This window comes from Anoplolepis gracilipes, chromosome 12 (assembly GCF_047496725.1).
Source record: "Anoplolepis gracilipes chromosome 12, ASM4749672v1, whole genome shotgun sequence".
NCBI lineage: Eukaryota > Metazoa > Arthropoda > Insecta > Hymenoptera > Formicidae > Anoplolepis > Anoplolepis gracilipes.
In genome coordinates, this window is record NC_132981.1 from 4,984,726 (window position 1) to 5,001,439 (window position 16,714).

Here is a 16,714-nt window from a genome sequence, read left to right on the forward strand (position 1 = left end):
AACGGAATAAAGAAAAGAAAAATATAGATTTATAAATAATTTTAAATATAAATGAGATAAATTCATCGCTTTAAATATTAATTATTATTTATTTGTTTAATTAATTAATTATATAATTTAATTAATTAGTATATTAAATAATAAATAATAATTAATATAGGATTAATTAAAACTCGTAATGATATAAATATTATTATCATCATGAAAAATAATTATCGATATAATTAAGAATAATTAATTTAACGTACGTTAAAAAATAAATCCAACGAATTTTTAGGCATCATGTGACATCTTGCATCCTTATTCATAAGTGCAAGACTATTCTCCTCCACCTCTTTCTCTCTTAGTTTATTTTGTCATGCAATAATGTGATATGCAACAGTAATATCGTGAATATTATTTACATCCGAATGCAAATATTCTCATAACTTACATGCAATTTACAGGATAGATGTATGTAACGAAAAGGAAAGTAACACGCGAGGAAAGTATCGAAATAACCGCTGTACCAGATACATTAATAGCTCCGTACTTGAGTGGATATTGCGGGAACGCATCGGCAACATTTTACAGTGATGTAGAGCGCTTAATATCGGCGCTCTTTATTAACAGCGCTAAAATAGGCGAAGACGATATCATGCGCCTTTCCGTTTCGGTCGATAATTCCCACGAACGCGACGGCGAAAAGCAGCTGAATAAATTCATTTCGTCCGTTTAATTCTCGACAAACTAGGGAACGGGAGAGATGCAATTCTTACTCGTGCAATACACCGTGTCTTCTCTGTTCAATCCCGTAAAACTCATTAAAACATTAATAATCGCGGCAAAGAACGGCCGCGATTATTAAATCCAGCGACGCGGTTTCCACAGGGAAAAAAAATCAAACCGAGCCGCCTGGCAGGCTGTCCATAAATTAAAGAAAAGCAACGCTCGTCGAACAGATCGGCGATCATTATCATCGTGAAATAAACGGCAATCAAGTCACGGCGCGAGCAATAACACGAAAAATCATTCCTAAAGGATCGCCGGCGCGGGATCAAAAGAACGAGCGACTTAAGCAAGATTTTCGAAGCGAAGAGTCCGCGATTTGTTTCGAAATGCAATATCGAGATAAGAAGAAAGAGAATTCTCGATCTTAGGGATCGCTGAACCATATCGGATCGCTATCTCTCCTCGCCTTTTTCATTCTCATAAGACCAGTTTGAATAGTAATTATCATCAAACGTTTAACGTGCGTTATCTCCGGTTAAACTTTTCACCGTCGTGTTTTCGAATAATGTCACGTTGCAACATTTCGTTAGCGATGCGCGATAGCCTAACTGCTAATGAGCGTCCATTACCAGCGGACTGCGTGGTCATCAGTAGTCCGAACGCAGTAGCTAAGGATTTAACTGCGACAGACGCGATGACTTTGTTTAAGCGTCTTGAAAACAATGTGCTCGCCCTCGAGCAGCATTTTAAAATTCCTCTTATCACATGCTTCCACGATGAAGCTTGTTAAAAATCTTACACTGCAGATTCTTGTGACAGAAGATATACAAATGAAGATAATAAAAATAAAAATGTAAATTATATATGAGAAATATATAAATATAATTATATTAATATAAAAACATGTATATATGCATAAGTAAAATATCTTATTATATAAGAGTATATAAACACTGTCGTGTTACATGAAATATTGACGCGCATTAAAATGTAAATTAAATAATGCAATATTTTATTATTATTTGTTTTTATATTTAATTAATTATAAATATTGTGATTGCATTCGGTATGCTTACGTAAGTTTATGATATCGGAATCATTCAGTTTATCGTTGGCGTAGACACTCCTTAAAATGATCGATTAGATTCCCGAGACTGATTCCGGGAGCATTTTACGGCTCAGCAACACCAGACCGTCAGTGTTATCAGGATCTTGATGATTCACGGTTACTTTGATAATATGTAAACAGAAACTTTGTAGAATGAAGAAATAATGTGAAGAGAGTTTTTTTCATGAGTAAAAATTAATCGAATTAAAGATAGTTAACGTTTCATACCGTTTGTTCGACTATTCAGTGCTGTTAATTCCTTTTCCTTTCTAATGCAATTTATCTGCATTAAAACTACATGGTCTAAAAGGCAAGTATCATTAACCAGAGTCGCGTAAACGATACGATGTGCGACTAATTCGGAGAAGTAATATCAAGATTGAGAAAAACCATCGAGCGAGATTTAATGAGTTGGTTACGAATCATCGGACGCAACGGATGCGGCGATTCGTGTTGGCAGAGAGAGAGAGAGAGAGAGAGAGAGAGAGAGAGATATGCATCTTCTCCTCACATTACTTTTAATTGCTGCCCGTGACGCAATTCTTTAATCGATAGGTCGTTATATTGGCACTTTAACTAGCTTCTGTATTTCGATTTGTCGAACCATAAGGATCATAGGATGCAAAACAAAAATGAGATGATATCCGAGCATGTGTGGTTCTAATAAGATTCGTAAAAATATAATATTCTTTCTTTTGCGATCCATAAACATTTCTTTACGAGGCTATTGGCGCGTAATTATTATTAATCGATTCCTCGGTACCATTTATAAGTTCTCAGAATTTGCACATGGTATTCCGAAATTTATCTTTACTGTTAATAGACCAATTTTGACATAATTTGAATAACATGTGGGAAAAATTTTTAGATATATACGTTTATACATACAAATATAAATTATAGTGTTTTTTTAACAAGAGGATGATTTAAGTTTCATGGCTTTTTTATCCAAATCAAGATACGTCTTCGAGGTCATTCGTGTGTTTGTTTAAACCAGCAGGAATGACGTGTTGCGTACAGGAGGATAGTGTTAGGTTTATGATTCCGTGCCTAAATTTACGCGAGCCAAAACGTATGTTTCGCACGCAGCTTCGCGGAATCCTCTGTATGTATGTATATCCGGGATTTTGAACAAGCGCGGTCGCTTACGTAGCTTGAACGAGAGCCAGGCGATTTTGTCAAAAGCAAAGATACGAAAATGTTTGATAATATTCGCGCAAGTATTTTCCAAAAATTGTGATAATTTTTACAAATAGTGAATTTTAAACCAATATACTTTTTAAAAATTTCTTTTCGAATTTTTTTAGCTCGAGAATAATTACCATAATATATCTCTACTCTATATATAATTTGCGTCATACTTTATCTACCGTATCTTATTTTTTTTTTTTTTTTTTTTTATTCATATATGCGACACGTTCCTCGAACCAATTCCGATCTCTCCGGATTAATGATCGTTGACAGGACGGTTAAAAACGTCGTCGTTGTTGTTCCTTTACAGGCCGCGTGTGCTGATTTCACGCTAATTCATTCCGAACGTCGCGTCGCTTGCGAATGAATCAGAGCAGATGCATCACTGTCTCCCGACTCTCGACGATTAGTCATTATTACCGGTTTCGAGCCGGTGGCGAGACTTCTTCAATCGAAAGAGCGAGGCACAAAACAGAACGCGAAGATCGTAAAAAGAAATTCTTTTAAGTCAAAAATTCTCGCGCTTTCTCGCTAATATATGTATGTAGGAATCTAATTACAGACCGACGTAGAAACTGACGAATTTCCATAAACGTCGCGTGGGCTTCTTGTTATTTATTGGTGCTTCGTGCACCGGTACCTTGCCATCTGGTCGATTCGCCAGAAATTCTGCAGAAAGCACCGGTGAGTCATGCCGGTTAAGTTTCTGGCAGGTCCGATTTATCTAACTTTGTACCTATAGGGTGTTGCATAAAGAGTATCGCGAAGGAATTCATGCATTAAACGGCGCGATATAAAATTATTTCTTTCCTGCATTTTCTATATCCATTGTTGTTTGTTACTGAAACGAATGGACATATCAAAGTATCTATAAAATACATTCATAAAAAAATAATAATCTGTAGATTGACAATTAAGATACATTGCCAAGATTTAAATTTAATTCTCTTTCGCGACACACTTTGAGAGATTAATCTTTTCAAATCTAAAGGGGGTGAGCTCTCTAGAGTACTATTGTATTCGATTGCTCGCGCACTTTCTATATGAAATACTGATAATCTGCGAGATAGATTGTTGAAGATAAACCCTTCCATCGCCGATTTCGCGTCACGTTTAAATTGCACCGAGCACCAACCCCGCTTCGCTGTCGACGTTCGTCTCGTCTCTCCCTCTGCCGTTACATAAAATGACATCCAAAAACTTCTCTCTCCACCTACTCTCATACATTATGCATTGCCGGTCGAGAATTCTTTGCAACTAATAGTTAATCTCCGGCGTACAAGGCGCCTTTCCATTCGAGCGGACGTCGTGACGAGGAACTGTATCTTCCTACGATTTAATCTGAACGGTGAATCTTTCCGCGCGAACAGTCGCTTTCGATCTAACGCGGGCGTGCAAAGCGGCCAGCTGTTTTTTTCGCAAGTCGAACTCGAATCCGCCGAGCGATCGCTCACGGCAAAATGATTTAAAATAACTGTAAGCTATAGAGAGTGGACCGAGAAATATTTGCGATGCTATTTCGATAATTTGTATGGGGCTGAAAGAGTAAGGTTCTCCGAGGAAATCTATCTATCTATTGCATAGCAATCATTAAATTATTGTATCTTTAGAATAAGAATAATCGAACAAAGAAAATTAGATAAAGTTATCTATCTCAATAATCGTTATTGAATTATACTTGAATTTTACCGATAATATCCACACAAAAATAATTTAAATACTTAATTGGATTTATATACATTTCTATTTAAATAAGTTTTTATACATATAAATATCTAAACGGAGAATGTTGAAATAAATATAACATGATAATGGTTTTGTCCATATAATTTAAAAATAATTTATTAGTTTTCAATATAATCGTTTATTTTTAAAAGTAAAAGTTTTGAAAAAATTTTATATTATTCAAAGTCATGTATATAAAAATAAGAGATGAACATAAATTTGCACCTTAATATATGCATTAAATTTTATTATTTACGCGATTCTCATAAACCGAGAAATACTTCTGTCAAGCGATGACAGAAATTGGATCTGTCCCTGTTTTGGGACGTCCGATGCCGGAAATAGTACATCTAGTCTTTAGAATCCCGACTGCTGATTGCGCGATTGGAATTACAAAGAAAACACTACGTTTGCGCGTGGACCAAAAGCTAGTAGCAGCTTTATAGTGACATCAATGTGATTCATTAAATGCAAAACAATATGACTAAATGATATTTCTAGTCTCACAAATCTCCCCTTTAACTCCCAAGTTTCACGTAAATTTCAATAAAATTTTTCTTATTGTATAAAAAAGAAAAAAAAAATAATACTCCCTTTATACATATCAGTGCTGTTTTCAAATACAACTATTTTCTCCACCTGTTCCGACAAAATTAAAATCATGTGAAGTACACTAGACGGTCACACTGCCGTGGCTTTCATGGTTGAGTCAACGCGAAACACTTCCGTTTGACGAGGACCACTCCGTCGGTCGAAATACGTACGTGCTGATTCACCCTCTGCGCTTTCCACGCAGATACCCTCACCGTCGTCTGCAGTTAACGAAAATATACCGGGTGTATGCGATAAAAAATATAAAAAATCTGTACGTAGTCCGAGATAACGCGGCTGTTTTGTTAAACAACAGTTTCGTAAAATTAAAAATAATGATCGATAACTACGAAATATTGATCAAAACAGAAATTTTGTTAGATGCTGAAACAGAAATCGAGGAATCATTATCGTCGTGAAAAAAAATTTCTTTATCAATATTTGTGTTTTTCGACCATAGTTTTCAAAGAAACATTTTTTCGAATCGTGTAAAATAATGCGTAGACATGCATCTTCTAAGTGATTTAGAAACCATAGAAAAACTGTAATGACATTAACACAGCTCCGTCACATGTCAATGTGTCGGCACCTGATCTAATGACATAAATTCATGGCAATTGAATATATACACGAGCACCGGTGCGTAATACGTAAGTATATTTCACGCGTAAATGCAATATATTACTATTATTTACCTTTTATTTTATCATGGATATGTATAACTATTACAATTGTACAGAAATCGTAATGTGTTGTGATCTATTATATGTATAAGTTGGAAATCTATTATGCTTGGCAATTGCAATATGCGATTTTTATAATGTCGCTCAGATAAGATAATCATCGAGAACCGGCGTTTTTCTTCTACCGGAATGCATTTGTATGTTTACTTTTTACCGATCTATTAAATCGATATATTAAATTCAAAATTACTTGCACTCTTCCTGTTTTACTGTATTAATTTTCGAATAAAAAATAATATACAATTTTTTCTTATACATGCAACATATTAAAAATTTAATTAAAATCATACATTAATATAGAATGGTATATTTTTCTTTATTCAAAGATTATAGCTATTATAGGTATATAATTTATAATTAAAGTTTAAACATTTTTGAATATTTCTTAAAATATAACGATTTTCTGCTGAATAACTATACTAAAATGTTTAAAATATCTGAAAAATATTTATGTCTACAACTAGAAATAAATTAAGACAATAATGAAAAACCAAAAACGAAAAATATTTTTCTCAAATTACGTTCTAAAATTTCCATGTTTCTGTTATTTTCAGAAAAATAAAGCAATAAAAATTTCGAGTCATCTCTCGTATTATTGTGACTTACACTGCGAAAGGATATGGACCATGTGTTATGGCGCCAACATATGTCTCGCAATAGTCTTTTATAAAAAGATCATACTGTTTCATCAACTCGATTCGAGCAACAATTTCCAGAGTTTATCGCGCTCTCCACATTTACCTCATCACCACATTTTTCATTAAAAATCGTTTATTGATACACCATAGACTTCATTATCGACATTTATACTGTATGTGTAAGAAGTTCGTTTTCTTTAATTCTCAATAATATTTAAACTTTAAATATCGTGCATGACAAGTGATAACTGCACATGTCCGTTCTAATAACAGCATAATCGCGTGTGCGTGAGTCATTCAAGTTAGATATAGAATATTGAGACAAACACGAAGCCAAGTTAGAAATTATTTCGATGACGAATTTCCGTCTATGCAAAGAATTTAACTCTAGTGAAAGTTCATTACTAAAACTTTTCACGCAGTGTATTATTCTTTAAATCTGCACTGCACACATTCTTCTCTTTTCAATTTAATATAAATTTAGAAGGTAAAATTTGTGATTCGCGATACAATTATAAAACAAAGGAAACATTCTACTTCTTGCATCTTTTAGAAATGTAGGAGCACTTTCTCAAAGTAAAAACAATTTGAAAATATCATTGATTCAAACTGCAATTATCACTAAGTTATTCTGTCAGTGAGATTTCAGTGATTTTTTAGTGTTATTCATAACTAAGACCATGACTATTCATTGTTTTTTAAGAATAATACACTATAGTTTCATCTAATTGTGTAAGATACGAAGAAATAAATATATTAAAGTAAATTAAAGTAGTTAAATCAAAAACAGATTATCAAGTGTAAAATAAATTATAAAAATGATGAAACAATATTATCCAGATATAGACAAAAAATATCTAAAAAAACACATGTTCAGAGGAAGATAATGATTCGCTCGTAAGCACACAGACGAGAATCGTTCCGCGTCGTAAAGTACTGGCTAATTTCGGCTCTCTCTGACCGGCAGAAGACCATATTTCCTTGGTCGCCGCACTTCCGCGAACGGTTATAAGACTATCGTATAGAAATGGCAATTAATGGATGTGAGATGAAGGAGAAAGAAAACTACTCTTTTTAGACTTTATTCTCTTAGATAACGTCAAGTGGTGCGATAAAACAAATAGGATAATTTTTTAAATTCTGACAATGAGTTTAAATTTCTATAAAACTATGCAATATGTCCTCGATTCATTACTTTCTCCTAACATATTTCCATAACTTTATAAGTGTTTATTTGTTGACACAACCATATCGAATATCGAAATTTAATTATAATAAAAAATAAATCTCAGAAATATTCTAAAATGTTCCTCTTTTACATCCATGTTCGAAAACGTTTGTCAAGTCCATGCTCACGTTTGTTTTGTCGCACGTGTCGCTTTTAAGTCACGTACAACGAACGTGTCATGCTTCTTTGTGAAATCTTTTGTAAGATTGATTTAGAAAAGTATGTTTACGGTAGCCTGGCGAATGTGTTCGATCCAATCTCGATAAATATTAACTCGATACCGTTATTTGCTTTAGCACGAAGTTGCTCTTTAGGAGATAACTTTTTTTGGTTTTATAAACTTAAGTAACCACTTTAAAGTAACCTTGTTTTTAATACATAATAAAATATTTTCAACAAATTTTAATTTAAAAAATAAATAATATATTCTTAAAATTTTTAGATTATGTGGCTAATGTTGTTTTTAAAATACATTATAAATAACATAAAATATTTAAAATACTTGAAATTATCCATTATTTTCATTATTTTCTTTTGACTAAATAATCCTAAATATAATTCGTTGTTATATTATTTCTCGTAACTCCTCTATATTCCTCTTGTGCCGACAATAGATCACGAGAGCAGCAAAATCGCAGCAGGGGACACAGAGTGTCACCCACCCACTTTCTCTGCCTTCGGCATCTATTTGTGCAGCATATTCCGCATTTCCCTCTTTCCGTCGAGAGGCCATTGTTGCTTCTCGCGCGATATCAATTTTGCAAAGATAGAATTTGGTCGCGGAACGCTCTGGCATCTCATCTCTTAGTGGAATAAATATTTTTATCTCGCTCATTTTAGCAGAATTTATTAGTGCACGCTAGTATTTGTTAGCGGAGAGCATGGTAGCGAGACGTTTATTATCTCTCTAACTACATTCTCTTTGCCGTGTTGTCGAGACGAAAATAGAGATCGAGCAGGCGAATCGTGTCTATTTTTTGCTACATTCGAGAGATACACGTGCTCCGACGATGAATTTAGAAAGATTGTTCTTGGCAACGCGTTTAAAAGTAACGCGATATCGTAGAGTCGCGCTTTAATTATTTTATTCTTAAATGACGCGGAGCGCTTCCTTGATCGCGGAAAAATAATCGGACTTTGGGGCGGCTCGCTTGACCGATACGATTTTACCGCTGAAAAGTCTTGGCAGATGTGCTTGACCGATAATTACGATGAGTTGCGCCGTACTTAAAGTCATTTCGCCAGACGTACTCTAAACAGGGCCTCGTGCAAGTAGAAGACGGTGTATTAATGTTGCCGCGGCAAATTGCATGGAAAAAAAGGCGCGCGCGGAAAGGAAGGAAAACGGACAAGAAGCTTGTTGTGCAGTCGGTGTAATAACGATGCAACGATGGCATAATTCATCGAGACTCGTTCGCAAAATCGCCGTCGACCTTTCCGTATTACTCGGTTTCGCAAACGTGCTACATCAGGTCAAAAGAAATATTTTACAGATGTGAGAAATCGATTAAAATACAAAGAAATAAATGATATATCTACCGTTAGATTTACGAAGAAGATCGAATATTAAATCTCTATTTTTTCCCCCCGTTTTTATCGTAAAATACTACGTTTACTTCGACAGCATTCGATAAGGTGTATTGCTTAATGGTAGCTTATCAAGTACAAGTCAGTGCATCTCTAGATTGATCACATGTAACTGTTGTTACGCTCGCGGCTGCTATCGTGTTACTTCCTATGTTTTTACTTGCACGAGATATTGCACAAGAGATAATTGCCAGGCTAACGCATGCCCTACTTTCCTAAGGGAAAAGCGAAATCTGCGCTATTTTATGAATAAGTATAAGGACTTCGTTCATTGAAATCTGTTTACCGCAAACTGGAAATTCTTACTTGGTAAAATTTTGAAAATCTATGCGTAATATTAGAGAATTATTCAATGTAACAGCTAAGTTATTTCTAAATAAAATATATAGATCATAAAAGCGCTCTTATATGTATATAAAAATTATTTATGAATATTTTTATTATATTATAGAATTATTATTATTATAGAAATTATATTTCTCTCTTCTTAAATAATGTATTTTAGTTTTCGATTTCTTTTAAATCAAACGCATTAGCAACATTTTGCGAGATATGACGGGATGTTGAGTGTCCGGTGAACCCGCAAACTTTTCACACAGGGAAAGATAATCCTGCGGTGAGATATTGCAATATTCGCGTCAGAGATATGTGTCACCAATGGTGACGGAAACGTACCTCTCGAAAAGCCTCAGAAAAGCCACGAACTCGTCGGTTTTGCTCGTAAAACATTCCGGTTTTTCTTCTCGATAAAATTTAGATAGTAAAAAAAAATTTTAATGTTACATCGCACCTGTCGCGATTGTCTCACACGTGTCTCGAAGAGAAATTCTTTTCATGAATTTGTTTTCGTCGATCATGTGAGATGCAGCGTGCGATGCAGTCGCACATTGTCGCGAAGTCTTTTTGACGGCCCAGGACGTTCCTCGTGTTTTATTTTCGCGTCGATGACTCACGTCGGAGTTCGTTACTCGCGAAATGTCGCGTTTTTATGCAGCGAGACATGGCGAGTCGACAGGGTGCATCTTACGCACTCAAATGAATCAATTCATGTCGGACCAGGACCGTAGATATCGATCTAACGAGACTATAAAACGGAACACAAAAGATCGCTATCAATTCTCCTCCTTTTTTTTTAGAATCAATTTTTTTGTATATCAAAACCGATAGATTCGCATCTTGTGATCGAAAAAATAAAATTGATATTTGTAATTAATGTTTGTGTCAGAGTATTTATATAACAAGTCGAGTAAAATGAAATAATTTCAAAATTGAAATTATACATTTGTAATTTGATTCACAATGCAATTACAGATCATTAATCTTCATCAAATCTCTCGGATATAAATTGATTATTTTGCTTGTGCGCATCATCAACGAAGATAATTCTAAGCATCAGCGTACGACAATTAGCGTTACGCTGCAATATCTCTCATGTCTCTTGCATGTCCGTTCGAAGGCCATTGTATGCAATAGGATGCAGTAAGTATTGTCTACAATGAGACAACGTTTTTAGCACGTTATACGAATAGAAAGCAATTATTTAAAAAATAATTAAAAAAAAAAAATAAATTTTGTTTAATTTTAAAAAATAAATTGAGAAAATAAATATGAAAAATTAAAAATTGCAAATGACAGAAATATATATATACAAAAATGAAAGATTTTATTGAAGTAATGGTTTCATTTAAGTACATTTTTTATATATGTAGTTTCCACGGAATTTAAATACATATTATCTATTAATATGCAAATTATTGTCAATATGTCAATATTATTTGTTGTTCTTTTTAAATATATATCCATATTACTCTCTATTATTATACAGGATATTTAAAAATTATCAAACTATCTCGACTTTATGGTTATTAAAAAAATTGGTCAAGTGGCCTGTGTAGTTAAAGGGACATGCGGGACACCCTGTATACGACTTCGTACAGGCCCTTACGCATCGTATTATTTCGGTCGCCGATTGTGGGAACGGATGCGCGAGGCCCCTCGCTCGGTTCCGCGATATGCGCGAGTGCATCTATAATTGTCGCGCGCGTGAAATTAATGCGGGCGTTTACGAGTCGGAGATATGCACCAAGCATCTTGCATCGGTGTCGTTGCTGGAAATTCGACGGGCCTTTTGGGTCGACGGCCTTCTCGCCATCAGATCTTGGGACAAAAGGCGCTCTGTGTGTTCGGGAATTCTTGCCCTTCCTTGCCTTTCCCTTCCCTCCTCGCTGCACTCTCTCCTATCATGCCGAACGTCGATACTAAGCTCTTTGACATCTCTCTGATGGGACTCTCCTCGGACTCTCGTCGTAGAAAATGAAAGTGCATCCGCATGAATGCCCGCCGACTCTAAAGCGAGTTGTGAATAATAATTCGTCTCTTGGTAATTAACGGAGGGAGAGATCTTTCAATTTGTCTACGAGCGTAACACTCGTTAATTTCGACGCGACTTTTGTCCTCAAATATGATTGAAAGTCAACGAGAGCAGTCTGCTCGCTTCTCATGAAAAAACGTGACTGTTTGTAAACAGCTATTATTCGCAATTGCTTGCGGGAATCATCAATCTACACGGGATTACATTTGTTCCTACACAGCGCAAAAAAGAAAACTGATGAAGATCTCAGTCTTATCAGAAATTTATTTCTTTATCATTTTCTTGTATATTTCATCGACTTTTTAATATTCAAGAAAATGATAAAGAAATAAATTTTTTATTAGCTCCACAGGGAGAATGAACACGAATATACGGCAAATATATTTAATTCTTACTCCGTACTCTTATTTTTACCATCCTCAAACCGTAAAGGTCAACATATTTTCGACGCGTTTATCAATAGGTAAATGTTAAAAATTGAAAAAAAAATTATTTTTTAATCTTTCTAAATGAAGACTAGAATAATGGGTTTAAAAAATAATTTGCTTATATAATATATATGTATCTTATTCTACGACTATTTGTTTTTTGATTGTTAAAAATTGCATGGAAGAAACGACTGATCAGTACGGAATAAGGATAATAAATCCTATTCTACATAATCCTATTCTAACGTCGAAGCAAAATGATAAAACTTTGTTCTCGAGGACGCAACGCGATGCAAAATCAAACGGAAAGGGTTAACCGGATTCAGAAGAAGAACCGACTCGTAGCGGAATGTAATGCACGGGATTCCAGCTGGCTGGCTTTAGAAATAGCGACGTGGCGCGTTAAAGATTCCGAACGCGGACCGCAACGTTTCTCTTCGACCGGTCACGTTCGGCGATGGAGCCGCACGCGGCGCAGATCCTTGTAGGTAGGTAGGTAGATGCTTCTCTCGGGACGGACTCGCAAAAGAGAAAAGCACACGAGCGAACCTGCGCGTGCATATATACGATGGCACGGGATCGGACACAGTCGCAAAGGTAGCCGGCCAGACGAAGCGCACGTTTTCAGCACGTGCAGTAACCGTAAGCGAATTTCACCGTGAGGTAAAGGGTCGCCGACAAGGTCGGCATGCGATGTAATGTCAAAAAGAAAAGAGATAAAAAAAGAACGTGAAAAATATATACATATATTATTATTATTATTATATATAAACGTTCCTAGAGAGACATTGTAGCGTTCAAAGTACCTTCTTATTGTCAAGAGCGAAAAAATAATTGGTATGCGAATTTTTAATTATAAATTCATTAAATGAACAGGAAATATGACACAAGTAAGAAAAGTGAATTTTCCGCCAAATGTAAAATTTTTCGCGCACTGATCTTTCCGCCAGACGTTCGCGTCAGAAGATCGGGACGATCGAGAGAGAACGAGGAACCGGACTTTATTCGCGTCGAATCCCGATGGAGGAACGACCACGCGGGTGCGAGACGACAGGGCAGGTCGTTATTTGCGGTCGTCGGGCAACCGCATGTAAATCACGTCCATCGAGAGGAGAGACTCGCGGCGTCCTCCGATCTTCGCGATGCGAACCGTCGACGAGAGAAGCCGTACGTACGAAAGTAACTGGGACGATTCGATAAAGGTGACTCGCTTTCGACGAGGTCGCGACTGCAAGAGATCCCAATCGATGTCGAGAGGCGAATCGATGCTAATTCAGGTCGAATTTCTTCGACGTTGATCGTCCTCCATTCTAGAAAGATGCACTTTTACACGCGAGTCAGACGCATTTGTACGCCGAGTACGTGCATGTAAATTACTTTTATTTGAAAATAGATTTAATTGACCGATTCAAAATTTATATAAATATTAATTAATTTCAAATTTAAAAAAATGCAATTTAGAACGTTCTATTTCACGCACAACAATCTGATAATTTACGTTATATTAGAATGAATTCCGAGGTTTAAATGATTCGAAGATCCGTGAGGTGTTAGCAAGAGATATCTAATTTCTTAGACAAGTTCTACGTTATAAGAGATCGAGAGAGAAAGAGAGGGGAAGATATATTTTATTCAACGAGACGAGATAATTAACGGATCTGAGGGACTGGAACGACGAATGATGTTACGCAGCTCGACTGGTTGAACCAGAGTAATGCGTGAGTATGGTATCCAAGGCGTGGAAAATGATATGGAATAAAATGCGAAAGCGTTCTTCCGATAACGAGGAAATATTAACCATCGCATCGAGCCATTTATTACAAAAATCGATTCGTTGCGTACATTCGGCTGCGTAAGCATGGCATTTAATCATTCCGAGCTCGATTGTGATTAATTTGCACTCGTTATTCAAGCCTATTAATTTTATTCCAGTGTATATAGAGAATATATATTGTATAATATATATTTTTATATATTTTTTTATATATTATATATTCTATATATTATATAATATATATTATATATATTATAAAAATAATTAAAAATTAAGATAATGGTATATTTTGTCTTGAGATTTTTTAAACACATCTTTTGTCAATTTTGTATTTTTGCGCATGATATTTTAAAGTTTATTTTCGTGTTTTATTTAGAATCAAAATTATTTTTCAATCAAAAAAAATTCACAATTAATTATCATATCTTTATAATTTCCTTATATACGATAGAAACAGAAATAATATTACACTTTAGAACACTATGTATACAAGAAACGTGCCGTGAGAGAAATTTATCCTTCGATCGCGCAATTCGAATAGAAGCGTCTAATAAAATTCCCCTCGAAATGTGTTTTCGTGTACAAGTACTCTCAGCACTGTTATAGCGTCATAAACAACTCTATGCCGACACCAAAGAAGAGAAGGAGCGCTTCTTATACTAAGAATTTCTACTTGTCTCGCCTAGTATCTCACGCATTATGCGCGTGGCTAGTTTTTCATTCGCACCACTATATTTACAAACAGTGTCATATTAATCACCCGACATGAAATTCGCTTCGACATTATGTGTATATACGGATCTACATTTTGTTCCGCCAGTAGGTGAATCTCTCAGAAATTCGAGGGAGATCGTATGATTAAGATTTCGCTCTCTAATCTCACCGCGATACCCTGGAAAATTTTTATTATTGTTATTTTTCATTACTATTGTAGTTACAAAATTATTGAGAAAAAATATATTATTAATATTATATATTTAATTGTATTAATTTAATGTATTTAATTTGTTTATGTATTTCATTTAATGTATTATGTATTTACATATATTATAGTTAATATTATCCCCATCTTTGTATTTTATTTAATTAAAATAAACATTTATTATTGAAATTTAGAGAGAGTATTAATTTTGATATATAGTCGCTTATATTTTTCATATTTGTCACATTTCTATTTGTAGAGTTAATTATTAAAATGTTATACAAATATCGAATAATAATATACACCGTATAGATGTTAAAGATAAATAACGTCACAACATCATATATAGCGACATGTTGTATATCCGGTAAGAAATAAAAAATTTAAATCCTAAAAACCCTGCTTTTTATTGATAAAATATTTCCTTCCAGATCGGAATATATTTTCCTGTTCGTATATAAATGATTTTTTTTTTTACAAATATTTAATTTTTTGACTGCTACAAATGTGTATATAAATAAATTGCGTAATCGCGAAATATGCTATGAATATGTTTATCCGTTTGCTAATTAAATGATATAGTCCCGTTTCACGCATACAAACGTTCAAAATATTCGGCATTGGATAGATTGATATAATTTTTACACGAATTTCAAGCCCGAACTCTCGCAAGTGTCAGGTCAAGCGAATGAAGGTCAGAAAACACAAAATAGGGCGTGACGAGTTCCCTTTCGAGGCCTATATCCAACGCGAATCTCACGCCCTTTCGCGCGGGTTGCTCCGAAAAGCCGGCACCCTCAGGCACACGCGTCCTCCGATCCTCATCACCGAGTATATCGCGTTCACCGGTCAATAGTATCCGCCTCATCCCCGGCGAGTGACATCTGCAAGGATGCTCGAAAGGAGAATCTCGCGAATTCACGGTCGACGCAAAATCATGAGAAGAGATAGAGAGAGAGAGAGAGAGAGAGAGAACAACAGCCGGCGCGGGCGGAAGGGCGGAGGGCTCGTTGTCGGCGGCGGCGGCGATGGCGTGGAGGAGATCGATGCCGACGTCTGGGGCCACGTCGAGAGGAGGCCACGTTGAACCTCCCTCGCGAAACGTGCGTCGCGTGTTTATTTATTTTTTTTTTTTTTTTTTATAAAGTGAAAACGCAGAATAAATTCGTAAAAATGTAGACAAAGGTGTACTTACCCTCTGCTGTTCGGAGTAGTTCCTATAACCGCTTCTTCGTCGTCGTCAACCTTGCCAAATCCGTCCGGATCACTCGCGGCCTCTTCCTCGCGACGTATCGACACCGAGATGCGATGAAGGTTACACAAGATTCAACGGCGACGAGAGGGGAAGAGCACAAGGAGGAGGAGCAGCAGTGTGCGGGGGGGTGTTGTGATAACGCCGGGATAACAACACCAGCGAAGCCGCTCTCTCTCTCTCTCTCTCTCTCCTGCACGTATCCCGTACGACACTCCGCGCGACACTACGTCGAGACAAACGGGTAGATTACTACTTCGCCTGAGTGGGTAGAGGCCGCTGGAAGAGGGGGCGCATCGGGAGAACGTACCGAAAAAGGGGAAGCAGCCAAACCACCGCCGTTCTCTCTCTCTCTCTCTTTCTCTCTCTCTCTCTCTCTCTCTCTCTCTCTCTCTCTCTTTTTCTCTCTCTCTCTCTTTCTTGCTCCGTTCGCGCGGGTGTCTCG

At 35.9% G+C, this 16,714-nt stretch overlaps 1 protein-coding gene across 17 annotated transcripts in view; it reads right to left on the reverse strand.

Moving 5' to 3' along the window:
* The window catches only part of LOC140671814 (uncharacterized), a 66,303-nt gene extending 49,591 nt beyond the window's left edge, over positions 1-16,712 (reverse strand). For 7 of the 17 annotated variants that reach the window (XM_072903437.1, XM_072903436.1, XM_072903435.1 and 4 more), the window contains exon 1: positions 16,213-16,686. The gene's annotated coding sequence lies outside the window, so the exon portion shown is untranslated. Of the gene's footprint in view, positions 1-16,212 lie in introns of all 17 variants that reach the window. The other 10 variants (XM_072903429.1, XM_072903426.1, XM_072903431.1 and 7 more) reach the window with 3 other exon arrangements.
* Between the last annotated feature and the right edge of the window lie 2 nt (positions 16,713-16,714).